This window comes from Oryctolagus cuniculus, chromosome 3, assembly GCF_051225735.1.
Source record: "Oryctolagus cuniculus isolate XC-2025 breed Fujian yellow rabbit chromosome 3, ASM5122573v1, whole genome shotgun sequence".
Taxonomy (NCBI): Eukaryota; Metazoa; Chordata; class Mammalia; order Lagomorpha; family Leporidae; genus Oryctolagus; species Oryctolagus cuniculus.
In genome coordinates, this window is record NC_142869.1 from 25,856,930 (window position 1) to 25,882,050 (window position 25,121).

Genomic DNA, 25,121 nt, shown 5'->3' on the forward strand with positions numbered 1-25,121 from the left:
CAAGAAAAACATTACAAAACCAAGAGCTGTTTCTTTGAAAACATAAACAAAATTGAACACCATTAGCCAAACTAACTAAAAAAAGGAGATAAAAGAACCAAATCAATAAAATCAGAGATGAAAAAGGAAACGTAACAACAGACACCACAAAAATAAAAAGAATCATCAGAAATTACTACAAGGACTTGTATGCCAGCAAACAGGGAAATCTATCAGGAATGGATAGATTCCTGGACACATGCAATCTACCAAAATTGAACCATGAAGACATAGAAAACCTAAATAGACCCATAACTGAGACAGAAATTGAAACACTAATAAAGGTCCTCCCAACAAAGAAAAGCCCAGGGCTGGATGGATTCACTGTTGAATTCTACCAGACATTCAAAGAAGAACTAATTCCAATTCTTCTCAAACTATTTGGAACAATCTAAAAAGTGGGAATCCTCCCAAATTCTTTCTATGAAGCCAGCATCACCTTAATTTCTAAACCTGAAAAAGATGGAACAGAGAAAGAGAGATTACAGATCAGTTTCCCTGATGAACATAGATGCAAAAATCCTCAATAAAATTCTCACCAATAGAATGCAACAACACATCAGAAAGATCATCCACCTAGACCAGTGGGATTTATCCCTGGTATGCAGGGATGTTTCAATGTTCCCAAATCAATCAATGTGGTACACCACATTAACAGACTGCAGAAGAAAAACCATATGATTATCACAATAGATGCAGAGAAAGCATTTGGTAAAATACAACATCATTTCATGATGAAAACTCTAAGAAAACTGGGCATAGAAGGAACATTCCTCAATACAATCAAAGCAATTTCTGAAAAACCCACGGCCAGCATCCTATTGAATGGGGAAAAGTTGGAAGCATTTCCACTGAGATCTGGTACCAGACAGGGATGTCCACTCTCACCACTGATATTCAATATAGTTCTGGAAGTGTTAGCCAGAGCCATTAGGTAAAAAAAAAAAAAAAAAAAAAAAAAAAATTAAAGGGATACAAATTGGGAAGGAAGAACTCAAACTATCCCTCTTTGCAGATGATATAATTCGTTACTTAGTAGATCCAAAGAACTCTACTAAGAGATTATTGGAACTCATAGAAGAGTTTGACAAAGTAACAGGATATAAAATCAATGGAAAAAAATCGACAGCATTTGTATACACAGGCAATGCTATGGCTGAGAAAGAACTTCTAAGATCAATCCCATTCACAATAGCCACAAAAACAACCAAACACCTTGGAATAAACTTAACCAAGAACGTCAAAGATCTCTATGAAGGGAATTACAAAATCTTAAAGAAAGAAATAGAAAAGGATACCAAGAAATGGAAAAATCTTCCATGCTCATGGATTGGAAGAATCAATATCACCAAAATGTCCATTCTCCCAAAAGCAATTTGTAGATTCAATGTGACACTAATCCATATACCAAAGACATGCTTTTCAGATCTGGAAAAAATGATGCTGAAATTCATATGGAGACACAGAAGACCTCGAATAGCTAAAGCAATCTTGTACAACAAAAACAAAGCTGGAGGCATCACAATACCAGATTTCAGGACATACTACAGGGCAGTTATAATCAAAACAGCATGGCACTAGTACAGAAACAGATGGATAGACCAATGGAACAGAATAGAAACACCAGTACTCATCCAAGCATCTACAGCTAAATTATATTTGATCAAGGATCTAAAATCAATTCCTGGAGCAAAGACAGTATATTCAATAAATGGTGCTGGGAAAACTGGATTTCCATATGAAGCATGAAGAAAGACCCCTACCTTATAACTTACACAATAATCCACTCAACATGGATTAAAGATCTAAACCTATGACCCGACACCATCAAATTATTAGAGAACATTGGAGAAACCCTGAAAATGATAGGCACAGGCAAAGACTTCTTGGAGAAGTCCCCGGAAGCATAGGTAGTCAAAGCCAAAATGAACAATTGGGATCACATCAAATTAAGAAGTTACCATACTGCAAAAGAAACAGGAAAGTGAAGATGCAACTGACAGAATAGGAAAAAAATATTTGTAAACTATGCTACAGATAAAGGGTTAATAACCAGAATCTACAAAGAGATCAAGAAACTCCACAAAAACAAAACAAACAACCCACTTAAGAGATGAGCCAAGGACCTCAATAGACATTTTTCAAAAGAGGAAATCCAAATGGCCAACAGGCACATGAAAAAATGTTCAGGATCACTAGCCATCAGGGAAATGCAAATCAAAACCACAATGAGGTTTCACCTCACCCCATTAGAATGGCTCACATTCAGAAATCTACCAACAATAGATGCTGGCCAGGATGTGGGGAAAAAGGGACACTAACCCACTGTTGGTGGGAATGCAAACTGGTTAAGCCACTATGGAAGACAGTTTGGAGATTCCTCAGAAACCTGAATATAACCCTACCATTCAACCCAGCCATCCCACTTCTCGGAATTTACCCAAAGGAAATTAAATTGGCAAATAAAAGAGCTGTCTGCACCTCAATGTTTATTGCAGCTCAATTCACAATAGCTAAGGCATGGAATCAACCCAAATGCCCATCAACAGAAGACTGGATAAAGAAATTATGGGATATGTACTCTATAGAATATTATACAGCAGTAAAAAAAAATGAAATCCAGTCATTTGCAACAAAATGGTGGAATCTGGAAAACATCATGCTGAGTGAAATAAGACAGTCCCAAATGGACAAATATCATATGTTCTCCCTGATTGGTGACAACAAACTGAGCACCTAAAAGGAAAGCTGTGGAAGTGAAATGGACACTATGAGAAACAATGACTTGATCAGCCCTTGTCCTGACTGTCAAGGAACAACTTACTATTTTATTCCTGTTAGTATTTTTTTGTTTTACTTAATGCCATTGGCTGAACTCTTTATTTAACACAGAATTTTTCTTAGGTGTGTATATTTAACTGAAAAGTGATCCCTGTTAAATATAAGAGTGGGAATAAGAGAAGGAAGAGATGTACAGTTCAGCACATGATCAATTGACTTACCCCTAATGGTAGAGTTAGAAATGTGACAGGGGATTCAATTCAATGCCATCAAGGTGGCATGTACCAATGCCATCTCACTAGTCCAAGTGTTCAATTTCAGTTCATAATTTATCATAATGATAGGATTAAGAGTCAAAGGGATCACATAAATAAGACTAGTGTCTGCTAATACTAACTGATAGATTTAAAAAGGAGAGAATGATCCAACATGGGAAGCAGACTCATAGAATGGCAGATGTCCTAAACAGCACTCTGGCCTCAGAATCAGCCTAAAGGCATTCGTATCCAGCTAAAATGCCCATAAGAGTATTTCAGGCATGGAAAACCAAGACACTCTGGCAAAAAAAAAAAAATGACCTAAATGAAAGATCTCTGTGAGTAAGATCCCAGTGGAAAGAATGGGCCATCAAAGAAGGAGGTATCTTTCTCTGGAGGAGGAACTTCCACTTTGACTATGACCTTGTCTAAATAAGATCAGATCTGGCAAACTCAAAAGGCTTCCATAGCCTTGGCAGCTCATAACAAGAGCCTCAGGTGATTACTGACATCATAAATAAGATTGTCAATTTTTGAATCAACAACAGGGGTTACTGTGTACTTACTCCTCATGTAGGATCTCTGTCCTTAATGTGTTGTACTATGTGAATTGACGGTAAGACTACTACTAAAATAGTACTCCATACTTTGTGTTTCTGTGTGGGTGCAAACTGTTGAAATCTTTCTTAGTAAATACTAAGTAGATCTTCTGTATATAAAGGTAATTGAAAATGAATCGTGATGAAGAATGGGATGGGGGAGGGAGTGGGAGATGGGATGGTTGCATGTGGAAGAGAGGTTATGTGGGGAAAAGCCACTATAGTCCAAGAGTTGTACTTTGGATATTTATATTCATTAAATAAATTAAAAGCAAAAACAAAAAAAGAATAAAGAAGCACACTATTAAACGGCCAACTCAATAAACACATTAGAAATGCTTTGAGGATAGTACCTATAATTTGTACAACACACCATCGGTTCATTTTATTTTGCTATCTCTAAACAATAGACATCCTTAAAACTGCCTTATAGTGAGAAACGTATAAATTGGCTTTTACAATAAAACACACAAAGAGCTACCTGGGCAATGCTGTAATTTTCCTTGAGCTATAAAATAGTACATATCAAAGAAATGGGATGGAACTCTGATAGTCATCTCAATAAAGAAAACAGATTTATCAAGGAAAAAAAGAACAAGAAAAGCTGATATTTATTATGTTAAAAAATATAATTAAAATCTTAATATAGTATTATATAATAACTTTTCCTCTTGTCCCTGTATTGATTAATTAAAACTCATGGAATCTTAATTCTTTTTGTCCCTGAGTCACTGTTAGTTCATTGAAGTGGCTTTTTCAAATAAAACTACTTGATAAGTCCTAGGTTTTATTTATTGGTTCCAAAAAGTAGGGATTTACTATTTACTAATAGTTCATGAGATGTTTGCATCATTTTATGTCTCTTAAATATTTACATCTTCAAGTAATTTAGAAAATATAAGAAAAACATGAAATGGCATTAATATAAAAGTCTATTTTTATATGGCTGATATAGCTTCACTTAAATATAGACAACTTTGCTTTTTATCTTTTGTAATTTGATATTAAGCTATAAAAGAGTTGTCTCACACTTGAAATAATTTCCTGCATGTCCCTTTCACGTGTAGCTTCTATCATGTCTAAATTTAAATTGTCAATATTGAAATTCTTCAATATCATTAAAATGCTACATTCTTTTCAACAGAGAAAACATAATTATGAAAAAAAATATGTTTTTGTTAAAACATCTAGGGTAAGTGTTTAGCATATAGTGCTTGAGACACTTCATGGGATACCCACATCCCTTACAAGAGTGCCTGGGTTGGCGTTCTGGATCCTTTTCTAATCTCAGCTGCTTGCTAATGTACAACTTGAGAGGCAGCCAATGAAGCTCAAGCATTGTGTTCCTGACACCCACATAGGGGATCTAGATTGGGTTCCCAGCTCTTGACTTTGGTCTGGTATAGCTAAGGCATTTGGGGATTGAACCAGCAGCAGATGGGAAATCGCTTTATGTGCGTGTGTGTGTGTGTGTGTGTGTGTATTTGAGGTTTAAGGTGCATTGTGTATTTCTGCCTTTCAAAAATAAATAAAAAATTTTAAAAATAGAGAGAGATCAAAGACGTAGATCACAGGGGTCATGTTTGAGGCCCTTATCAGCAATCAGCTCCCTTTCCATCAAATTGTTCTTTGGCTGTTTGAATCATGTCTTTTTCCTTTTTTCTTCTGCCACAGCTGTTTGGAGCAGTGATAGACATTTGACCATACAGAACTACATTAATAATCAAGCTTCATAAGAATTTTAGTTACTGCAGGACAAAACTACAATGTATACAGAGGAACCCTCCTCTGAAAGGGGGCTAGAACAAACATTCAGAAGGTAAGATAGAGCAGAGGGGAGAGAGTGAGAGAGGCATCATCATTTCTGTCTGTGATGGCCTCCAAGATCTCAGCACCTCTCTCCACAATACCCATCCGGACTTTATTTCTACAACATCATTGTATCTTTAATTAGTTGGATTATTTTGGATGGGTTTCTGTTTGTTAAAACAAAGAGCCTTGAACAAAATGAAGCTTATTAAATGTTTGGTAAATATTTTTAATACTAGAATTATAATAGTACAAGGTGAAAATACAACTGTCAACATCCAAATTGTCTTATGTTTTAAGATTGTATCTTTTTGTAAATCAAGAGTATCTGTTGAAAGTCCCAGAGAAGACTTGGGAACTGGTAGCACAGCGTAGAAAGTTGAGATGGACTCATGGGTAAAAACAGGGATGGGGGAGGACATTAGGAAACAGAAATGAAGGCTAGGAAAACATGATCACAAAGTCTCACCTGAGCAAGAGCAGCTGTTGAGTACAAATTGCACAGATCCCAAAGGGGAATGTAAATTGTGGTGAGAAAATGATGAGCATCTGCCACACAAGGCCCAATTTGGAATAGAGAACTCAAGGGTAAGAAGGTACAGTAAGTAGATAATGCTATTCAAGAGAGGAACAGCTACTCAGACCAAGGATGTACTTCTGGGATGCTGTTCTAGGAGATTTTCATTTCAAATTAAAAATTCTCATTTTCTTATATAAAGACCATATAATGTTGATCCTTTTATTGAAATGAATTATGTTTATATAATTTTATTTAAATAAGAGGGACAAAGAGAAAATAAAAAAACAACAAAATTAAAATGGAATATGAAAAACATAGGAGGCAATTCAGTAGGTTTATGGGCTGCTGGTATGTGCTTACTATTAGAAATTCCATTCTGTAATGCAAGAACTACCAGAAAGATGAAAAACACTGAAATGATAAACCACCAGGTGTGACTACTATTTGTGAAAAGTTAACATAGTTTTGTAAGCCTTCTCCTTAAATTTCATAAAATGTATGAGAGCACCCAAGATAATTAAGATATACCCATCAAAGTATAAGACTAATGGAAAAAACATAATTTTGATACAAATTGCTCAACAATTCATTTAATGAATCATTGGCTGAATTTGGAATTATATTGAAATCTATCAATTAGAAAATGGTATGACAGTTCAGGGATCAATGATGTCAATATTTATCAAAATTGAATATTTCATTAAATAATTTTTTCACTTATAGTGAAATTTACTGGGAAAACACATACATAAAAGCATTATGAATAAATTTTTGAAACTATCATTGACAATTTACAATATAAGGCATAAAAATTTAATCAGTTGAAATGAGGATAAAAAAACAGATCTCTAATGAAGAAACATCAACTAAAAGACTAACGAAGTCAATAAACACTCTAGTTTTTAAATCATAAGACTATCATTTTAATTCCCCAAGGTATTTTAAGATATCAACATAATTATGCCAAAACAAAACAAAACCTTTGAAAGCAACAAGTATCACTGTGTCCTGTCTTGAAAAAATGAACATTCACAGGTATTATCTTGATATTTAAACTAATGCATTCCATCTGGAGTCAGTATTACTTGGTTTCCTGAGGAGCGAATACTTTTACCACATGTTCAGGCAGTTCTTTATCATTTATTTCACAGGTAAGCAATTAATCCCAACTAGTAGCACCGTATTGATGGATAGTAGTTCATGGGGATTTAGTTTGTAAAAGAAGAAAAGGGATGCAGAACTGAGCCCTTCATCAATGCAAAAGGATTAGGGATTAACACGAATCAAACTAGTATGCTTTATCATTATCTGGCAGAACAGGAACATATTCACACGTGAGAGCAGGCATTCTCCCTGTGACATCCTCCTTGGAACATGGGGTTTACTTCCTTTCCACATCCCATTTTTAGCTCCTTAAATACCAATGACTCTGGGACCACAGACTCTTCTTTGAATCATAATTACTCTGATATAGAGTATTACTTCTCTCATTGAAAGCTTGCCTTTGTTCTGTACCTCCTAATTTCCCATAAGCATGCAGCATAAATAATGAGCTTAACAGTGATGAATGAGTTCATATAGAATATAAAGAGAACAGTCACGAAAAAGTGATATGGTCATAAACAGGACTATAATTAGTCTCAGCACTGTTGATACAAAATTAGATGAACAAAATTACAGTTTCCTAAAAAGCATACAATGGCAGCATATGATCTACAATTGTAAAAAATTAATTCAGTGTTAAAAAGTTAACAAGTTCAGTGTCACTTGATGAAAAATAAATGTCAAAATGAAGCTTTTCATGACAGTTTCTCCAATTGTGATCGGATGACCAGCAGCTTAGGCATCGCAGGAGAGCTCTTTGGCATTGCATCATTTCAGACCTCGTCTCCTTCCTGCCAAGTGTAAGTCTGATTTTTAACAAGAGTTCTGATGTGTGATGGCTTGGACAACCCTAACTTAACATTTTTATATATTTTATAAATGTCTTATTATCACCAAAATTAACTTTTATTCAAAGCACCTGGAAGTGCTTAGGAAATCACCTCAACATCTTTATAACCAGCAAAACAAATTACTCATAGAAATTTATTACAAACTGTATAGTTCAAAACTTTAAAAAGTCTAAGAAATCATAGACCACAGACCTTTCACCTACAAAGAACAGTTCCAAAGTAATTAGAACAGAAAGTACATGTTGTGAAATATTTCAAATACTAAATTAATCGCTGAGCTTTCAACATTGAGAAATGGCTGTTTATTGAGATGTAGTTGCACTTAGAATGCAGAACATGGGGATCAATAACTTGTACTTATAATCTACAAATTAATGTCAATTTTGGTAAAAAAGAGTTGTTTTCATTTTATTTTTAAATAGCATGTTGGAAAACAGATGTGTAAAGTTATCACAGAGAAAAATGATTGTTACAGATAATTATAATTAATCAAGGATTAAAAACTGAAATTTGAGTTGACCAGAACCTATGTTAATTTAAAAAATATCCAACTGTGTCTCCGGAGTTTATGGCCACTCTATTATATTTTTGTTTGCATCTGAATTTTCTACTCAGAAGATTTCAACATCATTGGCAATGGCTCAGGATAACCAGAAGGATGAAAATCATATCATCAGCAATTAATTATATAGGGATTATTTGAACCTCTTTGCCAACTATCAAAAAGAGTTTGATAAGAAAATTAAGTATCAGGATTAAAAGAAGTGCTCAGAAAATTTAAACACTGAATTTGGGTCTCAAAATCTGTTACGACACAACAACATACATTATTAACTACAACACTCATAACCAAATCAGGGAAGGCAATCCAAAATTTTCAAGCCATATACTCTTGAAAAAGGCAATCTCTTAAACTACAAATGTCATTCTATACACTCACCAGAAAGACCATTTCATTTGGCTTAGAATCAGATTGCTATGCAGCTGTTGTGCAAAAATAATTAAAAATTCTAATTGATATTTAGTCAACAGAGGGTATACCAGATGTTACACAGTGAGTGTAGGTCATTAGTCGATTGTCAAAAACCACTGTGAAGAATAACGATTTATTTGTAATGGTTAAAAAAAAGCTATGAAATTTTAAATATTCTGTTCTCAATATTTGTTTACATTTTTAAAGTTAATTAAAATTCCTATTTCCAACAATATATTTTTTCTTGAAGGTTAAATTTTTTGTAAAAAAATGAAGGGAGGGTTGAGAAAAAAATGGCAGTCAAAATATATGCATTTTAAGGCCAGCATTATAGTGCAGTGGGTGGGACCATTACCTGCGATGCCAGCATCTCATATGAGCACCTGTTCAAGTCCTGGATACTCCACTTCTAATCCAGCTCCCTGCTAATGTGCCTGGTAAAGCAAAAGAGGATGGCCCAAGTACTTGGGCCCTGCCAGCCACATAGGAGACCAAGATGGAGTTCTTGGCTTCTGGCTTCAGCTTGGCTCACTTCTGACCATTGTGGTCATTTGGGAAGTAAACCAGCAGATAGATAATCTCAATCCCTTTCTCCCTCTATCTCTGCCCTTCAAGTAAATAAATTTTTTTTATTAAAAAAGATGTCTTTTTTTTCCCTTCTGAATGTTTCTCTGTTACAAATTTACTTAAGAAAATTATATAACCAGGGCTGGCACTGTGGTGCAGCAGGTTAACACCCTGGCCTGAAGCGCCAACATCCCATATGGGCGCTGGTTCAAGACCTGGCTGCTCCACTTCTGATCCAGCTCTCTGCTATTGCCTGGGAGGGCAGAGGAAGATGGTGCAAGTCCTTGGGCCCCTGCACCCGCATGGGAGACTCGGAAGAAGCTCCCGGCTCCTGACTTCGGATCAGCACAGCTCCGGGCATTGGGGCCATTTGGGGAGTGAACCAGTGGATGGAAAACCTCTCTCTCTCTCTCTCTCTCTCTGCCTCTCTTCTCTTTCTGTAACTCTTTCAAATAAACAAATAAATCTTAAAAAAAGAAAATTATATAACCTATATGTAAACAATTATATAACTTTTCTAATCCGAATCAGAAAGCTTTTGACTTCCTCTGGTTTTCAATTCCTGTGAGCACTCCATGAAATCTCACTATCCAGCAATCAACTTGGCTATATTGTGAAATGTGTTATACACTGAAGTTTGTCAATTATTTTTGCACTATTCAGTTGGTAAAACTAGCCTTTTAATCACAATTTCCTGCATCCAGTCAGCATGACCACTAGTGTTAAAAGCCATTCCTACTCTCTCTGGCTATGAGTTCTTTCTTGCTTCTCCTCTTTTCCCAATTCAACATGGACCCCACAATCCTTTAATACAGTACATTGTCAAAAAGATGGACATCCCTACTCTGGTATCTACTTCCACCAAAACATCTCCAGCAGTCCTTATCATTGCTTCAAACTGTCTCTTTTGTTTCTGGTATTCAACTGGGCTAAGACCAAATTCTCTCAAAGGTCCTTACCTGATTCAAAATATGTCTTACGTCCTTCGGATGCCTGGGCTATCATTACTGATTGGTTGCTTCTTAGGCTTGGGGTGCAGCCCTTTGGGATCCCAACTGCAAGTGCAGGAGTTTGTGTCCTTGCAGGCCTTATCCCTAAGGTTTGAATGTTAAAAAATTTTCACCTGATTCTTAACCTCTCCACTCCCACCTTCTGCGGGGCTAGTCAGCCATTTGAAAACTGCCTTGGAACTGAAAACGAGGATAAATCCACTTTGATGGGCAGGTTCATCTAATTAGGTTTGCTGTCTCTCCAGATTTTGACTCCTATGCACCTTGCTATTCGAGTCTCTTCCTTATAACTTCTAACAGCTGATGTATTTTACCCAGATTTCTAGTTTTCCATACAAGAATTGCTCAAAAACAAATTAGTTTCATTACTGGAAGCTAAAGTCTATACTGAGTTAGTCATGGTCCTCCACTAGAAAATAAGTTGCCCCCAAAATAATTTTGTCTCCTGTTCATTGCTGCTTCTACACCATTAGAACTAGGCCTAGAATGTAGTATTTAATGTATATATATATATATATGATTACTAAGGAAATGAACATAGAAAAGAAAACTGAAGACTAGAGATGATATAGTTCTAGAACCAGCATGTGTTAGAATTGGGAGTAAATCTAATGTTCTTGTTGTCATAATTAACACAAACACATCTCATTTGAAAAATTTTGCTAAAAAAACTATTCTTTAAATTTGTTAAAAATAAATATTTTATATTAGTAACCATACAACAACCACTACATTTTTAATTTCCATTTACAAGTTTATTATTGTGATTATAACACCTGCATCTCAGTGGTAAAGTGGTTAAGTGTGCAGGCTCAGGGGCCAGATTGCAGAATTGGATCGTGGCTCATCGTGAGCAGCTACTTCACCTGGGCCAAGTCTCTTACTTTTCCTACATTCAGTTTCCTAACCTGTAACATGTATTTAATCGAGTTAATGAAAGCATAGTACGAAACTCACAGGATTCTTGCACATGTTAATCAAGTTACTACATTTACTCAAAACAGCGTCTGATACATGAGATATATCCAATAAATGTTAGGAAGTGGTAACTTCTGTTACATCAGGAATGATTCTCATTGTTCTTTTATTTCAAAGCATACATTACAAGCTGTCACCACAGTAAATGACAAATAATTTCATTTAAAATACTGCAGCTATATATTAAATTACTTAGTGGGTATATATGATTAATAAGCTATTGACATTCATGAATTTTTTCTAATTTCTAGTTCAAGATGATGGACTGGACATACATATTTCCTTTTATCCTCCTGTCTTTCAGTCATTGAAATAACAGCGAGAACAAATGAGTTTATAGTCATAGAAATACAGAGAAGGTAGATAGAACAGCAAAAGCAAATGAACCCAAGCAGAGGAGTCATATGGCTCAGGTGAGCATGAGAGAAACATAACATAGGTAGATGCTATTTTCCTTTAAGTGACAGCTCCCTTCTCTTCCTCTCTCTAAATGGCAAGTAGGGAAAGCAGGAGATGAAGCTGGTTCAGGATGGGGGATATGGAGGAATTCAACTGCTAGGCCAAAGATTTGCTACTGGAATCATTCTCTCTCTCTCTCTCTCTCACTCTCTCTCTCTCTCTCTAATATAAATTCTCAATTAGATTCACATTACATTTTAATTTGCTTTAATTCAATGAAGAATTTTAAACAACATTCTGTTTTTCAATAATTTCCAACTAAGTCTATTACTGTTATTTTAAGATATACTTATTTGAAAGCAGAATTACTGAGGGAGGAGAAACAAAGAGAGAGAGAGAGAGAGAAACATCTTCCATCCATTGGTTCAGAACCCTAATGGCCACAACATCTGAGGCTGGGCCAGGCTGAAGCCAGGAGCTTGGAATTCCATCAGGATCTCCCATGTGGATGCAGAGGCCCAAGTACTTGGGCCATCTTCTGCTGCTTTCCCAGGCACATTAGCAGGGAGCTGGATTGAAAGTAGAGAAGCTGCGACTTGAACTGGCACACAACACTGGCTCACATTTTTTTATTTTCATGACTGAAAACATGTGCCTGTTGTCACATTATTAACACACTCTTTCATCCCATTATATCCTCAGTGTACTAATGGGTAATGATTTCTTACTGAATCCCTTGACCAGCTGTCCTTCTGAGATTTCTCCTTCTTATATTCCTGTCCTGTATGTTTTTTGAATTCCAATTTACATATATCAATTCCTATTACTTGAACCAGTCCTTCATTTTGTTTAAATAAGTGTCAATCAAGAATGGGAGATATGTGAGGAGTCAGAAAATGCACATTTTATGCTTTTTCATTTATGAAAAAAATTATAATGGCATTGGCTAAGAATTCAGTGTTCAAAAAAGTTTTTCACATAATGTTGAAGAACTTTTCCCATTTCCTTTCAGAATTTAAAGTTGCTAATATGAAATCAAATGGAGTTTTTACAGAAAGCTGGAGAATGGAAGATTGTATATATTTTTAGAATCTTCTGTTGATTGTTATTCTGAAATTTAATCAGGTGTGTCAACATATGTGCACTTTCTTTTGGATATAAACAAGCATTATATTCTCCACAGAGGTTACATGTCAAGTAACATACAAGAACACACTTTTTTTGTCACCAGAGTTAAAAACAGAAAGCAAAAAATAGATATATGCGCAAAAACTATGAGTATATTCATATGGATTAAGAAACAGTCTTTCAGTGTTTATTTTTCATCGTTGGTTGAATTTTTACTTCTATTTCAATATGCTACAAGTATAAAATTGTATTTCTGAGTTTTGCTGAAACTTGTTCCATTAATATTACTTTAAATTTAAGTGGATTTGCATCATCTAGCTAGAATTGTGTGAAATATATGTGGATTTTTTTCTCTAGAGAAGGAAAAATGACACATTGTAGATTTTGTTCCAAGAGCTAGAAAGGAATTTTCTTTTTTAACTATAAAAGTTATTTTTTATTTATGTAATCTTTTACAAAGTAGATTTCCATAAATAGCAGGCTGAGAGTTAAAACTGCTTTTCTACAATACAAATAACTTTTTATCACATTTTTAGTTTTTTATGACAAAGTAACATTAAATCATTAATTGTTATAAGGCAATTTAATGTTAATAAATAATATTTCAAAACAGTAAAATTATGAAAAATCATATTAAAAGCAACTGCAACAAACTGGGGTTTCTTATGAACAAAGAACTAAAGTGGAACATCTGGAGAACATTCATGTGCTTTTCAGTGGGTTCCTTCACAATCTTGCTGCATTTAGCCCAGGATGCTCAGTGCCTTAAAACAGACCCTTCAGCAACTGGAAATGTTAGTTCTGTTTGACATGTTTCCCCTAGAAGGAGAAAGCAGTCTTTGCAACACGAAGCAAAAGTAGTCTAGAAGTCTTGTACATTTCCAGGCCAGCACAGTGGCTGGTTGCCTTTCCTCCTTTTACCTAATAAAGTACTTCATTTTGCTACTCTTGAAGAATTTATTTTCTTGCTATCAGTTGGGTTCAAAATCAATTTTCCATTTTTGAATTTTCCAGCCTGTCCAAGTCTGTCCACTCGACAAAATCCTGGGAGCTGACTTCTTCTTCCTGGATTTCCTTTCTTCCTGTCCTTTCCTCCTCTTTTCTTGAAAATATCTGTGTCCTGGGCCATTTTCTTTACTTCTTCCTTTGTTGCCTGTTTTTCTTGGATTTGCTCCTGCAAAACCTTGTAATTCACGTAACTACTTTTAGGAGGTTTAGCATCCAGGTTAATGGTGTGTTCCCATTCCAGGACTTTCTACTCCTTTTCCATAAGCGGTGATCCCAAAGCAGCATACTTCCAAAGAAGTCTTTTCTAGATTACATTCTTGTACATCCGCACCTTTCTCAAGGACACTGGTTTTAGTCTTTGTGTTCTTGTCTTGATCTTGCTTTTGCTTTCTTTATGACTGCTGTGAAAGTCTACCACTTCTACTCAATCCCATGTTTTCTTCAGGGGGAGAAGATTCTACAGCAGCAGAGACTTCCAGTCCTGGAGGTACATGTGGGGGATCCAGAAGGTGACAGTAGGAGCACAGTGCAGCGCTTTTCCGAGTTCCTTGAAAAACCCTCAGGCATTCCTCTTCTGGCTTCTTAAGAGACAACCAGGCAGGGGAGCTGGTTCTGCTGCCAAGCTGTTGTGTAGCAGTAGCGCCACCACCACTACCCCCATCTTCTTTCTTACTTTCCCTTTCACTTCTAATCTTCTTCTGTTGGGTTTCTCCTGTTTTTGTATGTGTTCTGGAGCAGAGCATTCGGGAATGTCTGACAGCTCAGAGGTGAGGCAAGCCCCTGCCTCTGCCCTTGTTCCTGCTCCTGTGCCCCCTGGGGTCTGTAGTAAACTCACAGTGCCGGCACCATCCCCCGATTCTGCCGCAGGGCACCCCTAGAAAGGAAGTTTCTAATCATGGTTTCCAGTTTCTATTTTTCCCCAAATAAGAAACATTTGAGATGGGGTGCTTAGCCTAGTGGCGAGGAAATCCACATCCCACATCTGAGTGCCTGGGTTCAGTTCCCAGGTCTGGTTCTTGATTCCAGCTTCCTGCCAATGCAGACCCAGAGAAGGCTGAGGTAATTCGGTTCCTACCACCTATGTGGGAAGGCCTGGATTGCGTTCCCCCTCCTGACTTTGTACCTCTCCCAATTTTGGCCATCCTGGTTATTTAGGGAGTCAGCTGGCAGATGGGAATGTTTTCTCTCTCTTTCTCTCTCTGTCCCTCAAATAAAACACAGCAGTTTCATTTAAAAAAAAATAAAGAAGCATTCAACTATTTTTATGATTATTCATCTCCAAAATACTTTATGTTCTAGATTTTTTTTCTTATATCTACAAATCTAAACATACCTTTTCTGCCATGAAGATTTCACAAAAGAAAAATTGCAAGTAGGAGCATAATTACAGTAGACTTGGTATAATTTTACACATTTGTGTTTCCTGGGTAGATATAATTCAATGTTTATAAAAACACAGAAGCAGTATGTAAACCATATGCATCCATATTTAGGCAGGGTGGGAGAAAAAGCAGGTCACATTTTTAAACATTTATTTATCTGTTTGAAAGACAGAGAGAAGAGAGAGAAAGAGGGAGAAATCTTCCATCTGCTAGTTCACTCCCCAAATAGCCACAATGGCTAGAACTGTGCCAGGCCAAAGCCAGGAGCCAGGAGCTTCTTCTGGGGCTCCCACATGGGTTCAGAGACCCAAACACTTGGGCCATCTTCTGCTGCTTTCCCAGGTGCAACAGCAGAGAGCTAGATCAGAAGTAGAGCAGCTGGGACCTGAACCGACCCTCATATAGGATGCCAGCACTGCAGGCCATGGCTTAACCCGCTGCACCACAATGCCAGCCCCAGCAGGTTGCATTTTTACCTTTTAATCTCACTTGACCTTTACAGAATAAAAAGTCTATATGTAATATAAGCATGTTAGTAGAATATATTGTTTAAAATACTGAGCAGCACTCATAAAATTAATGTGACAATAATTCTAAACGTTCCCTTGTTGAAAATGAGTTAATTTTTAGTCTTTGAAGTATCAACACACACACACACCACAAACATATATATATATTTGTATGTATATATTTATATACATAAATAATTAAAGATCATCTCTACAAATCTGGAAAATTGCAGCTAAACAAAAAACAGGGCAGATGTTTGGCCTTGTGTTTAAGACACCACTTGAGATGCCTACATCCCATGTCAGAGTGCCTGGTTTGAATGCTGGCTCTACTTCTTATTCCATCTTCCTGCTAATGTGCACCCTGGAACACAACAGATAATAGCTCAAGCATTTGGATCCCTGCCACCACATGGGAGACTCAGACTGAGTTCCAGGCTCCTAGCATCGGCCAGACCCAGGCATGGCTATTGTAAGGATATGGGGAGTAAACCAGTGGATGAGAGATCTTTATTTCTCCCTGTCTTTGCCTTTCAAATAAAATGAAAATAAATAAAAATACTAAAGTGCATACCTTAAAAAGACAAACAAAAATTTTGCAAGTTTTGGCATATTTTTAGCCATGTTATACATCTCTTATTGTGCAATTAATTATAATTAGAATACAAGCACCGTAATTTTACAAATATACTGAAGGAAACCTTTAAAATATAACCAACATTCAAAGTCTGAAATATATTTTGTAGTTTATATTAAATATATCAGTAGTCAGACAGGCAAACATAGGCTTATTTAATTTACATCATCTGGTAGTTCACTTTTTTTTTTTTTCAGTCTGTGAGATTTCTCTCCTCTTGTCTCTCCCTAAACATAATTACAGTTACCAGCAGTGATCTGATGCACCTGCTACTAATTGCATGCTTTCTCTGAAAACCTGTATGGCATCACGTTGCTATCACACTGTGAGAAGTGTACGCACTTTACTGACCTCCTAAATGGAAATGAGAACAAACACTGCCATCAGAATCGACAGTGGTGTAGAGAGTTCCGAGATGATTCAGGACAACTGCTACTTTGTTTTAGAAGAGACGGGCGTAGAAAGCTTGTACTCATGTTGTCTGGGCCAAATTAACAGTCTTTATTTCTTGAATATTTCACCCAAAATTTGTATGGCTAACATGAACTCCATACAACTGAAGGAAGGTATGAAGGATTACTGTAATCCTTGTCATGATTGCATGCTATCATGGTTATGTCCTTTTTAAAGTTTTCATCTATCAGAGATGCATACTAATCTATTTATGAATGAAATAACATGATGTCAACATTTGCTTTAAAATGTCCCAGGAAAGGAACTCGTGCCTTTGGATAAAGACACCACCTGCAATGCTGGCAATCCAGTGGGGACCAGCTTGTATCTCAGCTGCTCCACTTCCAATACAGCTCCCTGCTAATGGCCTGAGAAAGCAGTGGAGGATTGCCCAAGTGCTTGGGCCCCTGCACCTGCATGGGAGACCCAGTAGCTCTTGCCTTCATCCTGACTCAGCCAGATAGAAGATCCTGAGATCTCTCTCTCTCTCTCTCTCTCTCTTTCTTCTCTCTCTCCCTCTTTCACCTCTTTTTCCCACCCCAGTAACTCTTTCTAAATATATATATATATTTATTTAGAACATATATACATACATATATATATATATTTAGAACTCAGGAAACTCAGGAAAGAAGGGGGAAAGCGGAAAAAAATCAAATGTTATAAAACTGATCATTTATGAAGCTGAGTAATTAACTGTATGTGCAAGTTCACTGTGCCACTGTCCATGAAGGTGTCTTTGAAATTCTCTATAATGAAAAAATAAAACAAACTAAACATGAAATTCCACAAATAGCTCAACTACAACCAAAGTTGTCTGATCCATATTTTTATAACAGAACCATATTGTGTTGCTAATATTCTTAACTAGATTATAAAATTCTTGAGGATAAAGACTGTCTTTTTATTGAACAGACTTTAACTTTTTAAGCAGTTTTAAGTTTATAATAAAATTGGTCAGAAGATATAGGACTTTATCATTCTTTTCAAATATTTTAATTTACCATGCATTTTAGAGAATATTTTTAAAACTTTATTTACAATAATTATACAGGACCAGAATTATGAAGTATTAGATAAAGCCATTGCCTGTGATGACAGCATCCCATATGGGCACTGTTTGTGTCCCAGCTGCTCCACTTCCAATTCACTCTCTGCAAATGGCCTGGGAAAAGTAGGGGAAGATGGTCCAAATGTTGGGGCCCCTGCCACTCACTTGGGAGACCTGGATGAAGCTGCTGGCTCCTGGCTTCATCCTTGTCTAGTGCTGGCCTTTATATGGCCATCTGAGGAGGGAACCAGTGGAGGAAGATCTCTCTCTCCCTCCCTCTGTGTAATTCTAACATTCAAATACAAAAATAAATATTTTTTTAAAAACCTGTAGTGTTAGAACTTTAAGATGCAGAAGGTACAATCTTCGGGTGCCATGTGGAAAACAAAGGAGAAGCTGGGACTTGTGCCCTGACCACCTAAAGCCTTGAGTGATGAGACACGGTGTGGGAGGCAAGATGTCCCAAAATCTCATCTGAACTTACGGACTGGCTGCTGCTGGTGTTGAGTCCCAGAACAGAGAAGTGGACTTCCCCAGACCCAGCAGATCGAGCATGGTGACTCCAGGGCTTGTGTAAGGCAATCACACTGCTGCAGGGTGCAGAGGGGTCCGTCCTCTGTCCTGTGAGGCAAACTGTTTCCTGGAAGTCAGTTCTAGCAGCAAAAAGAGGCTGCCTACTGACCTGTGAAACACGATGGAGTATAATGATAGCTGTGCTGTAGTAGCTTGGATTTTGGGATGGGGCAACACAGACTCTTTTTATTGAGGCAAAGCAATCCCTTGGACCTCAGGCAGCTTTTTAGACTGGATTTGCAGCCTGGGAGGACTCTATGCTTCCCTTATAGTTAGGGCTGCCATCTGCCATGATGACAGGCATCACTGTGTTTTCCTATTGGTCTTTTCACCCCAGTGCAGAGTTCTTCCTCAATCTGGGAGTGAGGGTATGGGCTGCAGTGTGTTCTGTTCCTCTCTCTAGGTGGGCTCTCTGAGTCACTGTGCTGTTTAGCATTCCAGTCACTTCTTTGTCTTTTTTAAGATTTATTTATTTGAAAGGTATGCACACATATAGACACACACACACACACTCACACACACACACACACATCTCCCATACACAGGTCCACTCTCCAACTGCCTGCAATGGCCCGGGCTGAGACAGGCTGAAGTCAGGAGCCAGCAATTCATCCTAGATCATCCACGTAGGTGGCAGCTACCAGACACGCATGGACTCACTTGCTGCCTTCCAGGGTGCACATCAGCGGGGAGCTGGAATTATAAGCTGAACTGAGACTTGAACTTAGGCACTCCAATATGGGACGTGAGTGTCCTGAGTGATGTCTTAACATCTTATCCAGAGCTTGGATCTGGAGAATGATCTCTTGTGGAGTGGCCTCAGCTCTGGGGTCAGGACACAGTTAGGACTGGGAAATGCAACGACTCTTTCTCAGAGTGGCAAAATAGCAGCCACTTGTTTGGAAGGGAGGGGTGTGCAGCAGTTCCTTCTCTTCCCTCAATGGGTGAAGTTGGTGGTTACCTCAGTGGCAAGAGATGCGAGGGTTGTACATGGAGGAGGCTACTGAAGACTGGGGTCATTTACACCATATGATTACTGCCTATCACCTTCACTTTTCCTCTTTGCTCATATGTCTCCTGGCATCTCAGATATGTCCATTTCAGCAGTGGTCCTTTCTCTGTGGATATCTTTTTTTTTTTTTTTTTTTTTTGTCTGAATGTATTGTTACAGGTTCTTTGATGGGAGCTTGGGTCCTGTCTGGGCTGTTTTGATTCAGGAATGTCGGTTCACATTTGATTTTTTTTTTTTTTTTTTTTTTTTTTTTTTTTTTTTGTGGAAGGATAAATGGTCGTATCTCCTGTTCACCATATTGGTGACATCACTGTCCCAGAAGGTTTTTTAACAGTGAAGTTGTATTGGATCTAGGAAATAGACCTCATTAAAAGATAGATACTTCTACAGAATAAGATTGAAATGTAACTGAAAGGAAATAAAAAATCAAATCAAATTAGAGCATATGGCAAGGTGTTTCTTTGCCATGAAGTTTAGTGATTGAATTGTCTCAGCAATGTCTGCAAGAAATAGAGCTTTGGAGAAGGACAGATATGTTCAGTTGTTGCTTAGTGGGGTGGGGCAAGTCAAGCGATTCTGGGCCTGTAGGGACTGGAATCCTAGTGTAAACCGGATATTCACCTCCACCATTTGCTGGGTGCACAGCGGGTTCATACTACAGTGGCGGTGGTCAAACTAGGTTGGCCTGAAACAACAAATGAGGTGGAGGAAAAGGAGCTTCCCATTAGACAGGAAATGTCTCTGCTTAACTTTCTTATTTCTCACAAACAAAAGAACTTCAAAAAATCAGTGCTTGAGGAGTGTGCCCAGACTTGGAGGAGCAGGGTGTGGAAGCAGATTTAGACAAGTGAAACATGTGGCACAGAATTTCCAAGACTAAAAGGAGGTTAGGGAGTGCTACTAAACAAAGGCTTTGGGAGCCTCCAAACACTATATTTTCATCCTCATCTATTACCTGACAGGTGCGGCATGCTAAAGGTTCTGCAGTTATTTCAGCTCATCCCTGAAAATGATATTCAGATCAAATACCATTCTCCTGTAGTGGGGTGGTGCAGCCACTATTCAAAATTTGAACTTCTCTTGCAACACAGAAAAAAAAAAAAATGGCTTACGAACAAGTAAGTATCTCTGCTGTACAGATACCTTCAAAGGAACTGTCTGTATTCCTAGTGCTATCTGGAAATCATATTTAACAGAAACAGATTTCAGGAAATAGAAACTTTTCCTGGTGTTAAAGGGATTTAAAGATCTGAATAGAAATCTACACAGCCTTTGAGAGAACTGTGAGTTCATTTAATAAGGTCAGCAATTTCCTCACAATAATAGTAAGAAGAAAAATTTAAAAGTCCACACTGATTAATCTCTTTCTGTTTTTTAAAGATGTATTTATTTATTTAAAGTCAGAATTATACAGAGAGAGAAGGAGAGTCAGAGAAAGAGAGAGTGAGCGAGTGAGCGAGAGAGGTCTTCCATCCGCTGGCTCACTCCCCAAAGGGCCGCAATGGCTGGAGCTGCACCAATCTGAAGCCATGAGGCCCCCGCCCAGGCCTCCAATTTGGGTGCAGGGGCCTGAGGAACCGGGCTATCCTCCATTGCCCTCTCAAGACACAGCAGAGAGTTGGACCGAAGTGGAGCAGCTGGGAATTAAACCGGTGTCCACACAGGATGTGACCCCGGCACTGCAGGCGGCAGCCCCACATGCCACACCACAGCACTGACCCCTCACACTGATCAATCTCATTTATAGTATAAATATAAACATTTAAATAATACTCAGCCAGCAAAATACTAAAATGTTCGTGTAAGTAAGACCTATGAAATATCCACACATCAACACTCTTCTTGGGAAATGCTCCCCTGTACAAATGAAAAATCACATGGTTACTACAAGAAAAACCATATTATATAATGGGACACTTTCATGTTGGGCAAAAACAGTTTGGTACATAGTTTGAAATTAAACTTTCTCAACAATTTCTGGACTTGGAGCTAGAAAGAACTTCACAGGAGTCTCAAAGGACCACAGCTTTCCATAGCTGTTTTTTCTAACAAGTTAGGAAACTGCCTGTAGTAAAAGAAATGAAGGTAGAAAATAAGCAAAAAGAAGAAAACTAAGAGTTGAAGAGAAAATTTAGACATTTTCTAAATCAGTGATCAGCTTTGAAAATTATGAAGTTTTTTAAAATTTGATTTTGTGAATTATCCCTATATTCTTCCAGTTAGTTGACTCATCTCCTTTGGTTTTTAAGCCAATTTCAATTCCGTTTCTTTCAAAGAAAGGTTCCTTCATAATGAAGGATGAAATCCAAGCATTCTTCTGAGAATGCAAACTGACAAGCATTAGAAAATGTATTACTATGATCTATTATGTAATAGATTAAAGTGTTTATTAGAAATACCATAAATTTTTAAAGTATATAATGTTCACTAAAAATTAGTAACATCGCTATAAAAGTATAAGTCATAAATGTGATTGAAAGGGGTTATTGCATATCTACAGTCAATATCATACTACCATATCTACAGAATCTTCCCATTAAAGTCAGCAATCATATAAAGATGCTCATTGTTAGCTCCATTATTGTCAAAAGGATAATGTTAGAGAGTTTTATAAACAATGTAGTCACACAGGTAACTGAAATAAGATGTACATAAGTGGCACATAATATAATATAACATATATAATATATAATATATATTATATAATATTATATAATATATTATAAAGTAACTATATATTATATAGTTAATATAAAGGAACTATATAAAGTTAATATAAAGTAACTAAATGCAAGTTTAACAAAATTCTTTTTACATCTGATATGATGAAAGCAGTAAGACTTTCCTGAGACACCTAAAAGAATGCTTGAATAAGTGGCAAATTATGACATATTCCAAATTGGTATAGCTCAATATTCAAAGTACATAAATTCTCTGCAAAAAATATAAACAGAACACACTCAAAATCAAAATTCAGCAGCATGTTTTGCTATTGAACCCAATGAATTGCTAAAGTTTTCTGGACGATGAAAGTCTAACATAAAGGGAAATGAATATTTTGATCATATCAATAGATGCATAACAGGCTTCAGATGAAATCCAACATTTTTTCCTGATTTAAAAATCTTAAAATATTAGTGTAGAAGGAATATACTTCAACACTAAGGAACATTTTTTTTTTTGACAGGAAGAGTGGACAGTGAGAGAGAGAGACAGAGAGAAAGGTCTTCCTTTGCCATTGGTTCACCCTCCAATGGCCGCCGCGGCCTGCGCGCTGCGGCCGGCGCGCTGCGGCCGGCACACCACGCTGATCCAATGGCAGGAGCCAGGTACTTCTCCTGGTCTCCCATGGGGTGCAGGGCCCAAGCACTTGGGCCATCCTCCACTGCACTCCCTGGCCACAGCAGAGAGCTGGCCTGGAAGAGGGGCAACCGGGACGGAATCCGGCGCCCCGACCAGGACTAGAACCCAGTGTGCCGGCGCCACAAGGTGGAGGATTAGCCTAGTGAGCCGTGGCGCCGGCCAAGGAATATTTACAACAAGCAAAAACCACAATAAATGGAGAGAAGTTAAAAGCCTTCTCTCTAAGATCAGGAACAAGGCAAAAATATCTACTTTCACAACTTTTATTCAAAATAGCACCCAAAGTTTTACAGCACTCAGTAGGCTAACTATACATTTATAGCAAATTATCTGAAAAAGAAATTAAAATATCAATCCCATTTCCATACCCTCCCCCCAAAAAAAAAAACTATGGATAAATTTAACCAAAGAGGTGAAAGATCACTACAATGGAAACCCAAACGCTGACTTTAAAAATACTGAAAAAACAAAGAAATGGAAAAATATTCTAATTCTATCTTTTGAAAAATTAATGTCGTTAAAATGTCCATAGCACCGGAAGCAGTTTACAGATTCAGTGTAACCTCTATCAAAATACTAACAATATTTTTCATAGAATCGGAACAAAAAAACACTACTAAAATTTACACGGAACCACAAAAGACCTCCAAAACACAAAACAGCCTGGAGCAAAAAGAACAAAGCAGAAGGCCTTGTACTATATAACTTTATGGTATACTATAGGGGGCTGGAATTGTGCCTTAGCAGGTAAAGATGCTGACTTTAATGCTAGCATCTCATATGGGTGCCGGTTTGTTTCCTGGCAACTCCACTGCGAGACTAGTTCCCCACTGATGGCCTGGGAAAACCAGCAGAAGATGGCCCAAGTATTTGGGCCCCTGCCATCCATGTTGAAGCTCCAGGCTTTAGTCTGGCTCAGCCCCAGCTGTTATGGCCATTTGAGGAGTGAACCAGCAGATGAAAGATTCTCTCTCTCTCTCTCTCTCCCTCTCCATCCCCCCCTGCCCCGTCTCTCTCTCTCTCTCTCTTTTGCCTCCTCCTCTCTCTATAATTCTGACTTTCAAATAAATAAATAAATAAATAAATCTTTAAAATCTACCTAAGTATATAACAAAGGTACAGTAATTAAAACAGCAGGCTACTGGCATAATAGCAGACACATAGATGAATATAAAAAAATAGTGATTGATCCTAAAAGTAAACTCTCAAGACTACAGTCAACTGATCTTTGATGAAGGCGCTGAAAGCACACATTGCAAAAATAGTCTGTTCAATAATTGGCACTGGGAAATTGATATCCATAAGTAGGAGAATGAATTTAGATCTTCCCATCTCTCACTATGTATCAAAATCAATCAAAATGGGTAAAAGAGATAAATGGAAAACCTGACACTATTAAACTGCTATAAAAGAATGAAGGGGAAATGCTTCAGAACATTGGAATGGGCAAGGACTTTTGGATCAGACTCCAAAAGCAAAGGGATTCAAAGCAAAAACAGACAAATGGGATTTTTATGAAGCTAAAAAGTTCTTGCAGAGAAAAAGAAACAACCAACAGAGTGAAGAAATACCCTAAGAATGGGCAGGAATATTTGCAAGCTCTACATCTGACAAGGTTTAATATACAGTTAATATGATGAAACAACTCAATAGCAAAAATAAAATTTAAATTTTAAAATGGACCATATATCTAAACAGACATTTTTTCAAACTAAAGACCAACAGGTACATGAAAATAATGTTCAATGTCACTAATCACCACGAAAATGCATACCAAAGTCACTATAGTTAGATTAGTTATTATCAAAAACACAAATGATGGCAAATTCTGGCAAAGATGTAGGGAAAGGGGATCCTCAGGGACTCCTGCACACTATTGGTGGGAATGTAAATTAGTACAGTCATTGTAGAAATCAGTAGGAAGTTTCTCAAAAAACTACAACTAGAACCACCATGTGATTCAGCAATTCTATTACTGGGTATAGATTTAAGAGAAGCAAAATCACTTTCATGGAGAGACATCTGCCCTCCCACGTGTATTGCTGGTGTATTGATAACGGCAAAGAAATGAAAACAATCTGTCTCCGCTCACTGAAGAATATATATTGAAAATACGGT

The 25,121-nt window shown here is 37.3% G+C and overlaps 1 protein-coding gene and 1 pseudogene across 1 annotated transcript in view; both read right to left on the reverse strand.

Moving 5' to 3' along the window:
• SPAG16 (sperm associated antigen 16) overlaps positions 1-25,121 on the reverse strand; it is a 1,165,801-nt gene that overhangs the window by 895,208 nt on the left and 245,472 nt on the right. The window lies entirely within an intron of this gene.
• On the reverse strand, positions 13,950-14,766 carry LOC149127289 (40S small subunit processome assembly factor 1 pseudogene; annotated as a pseudogene).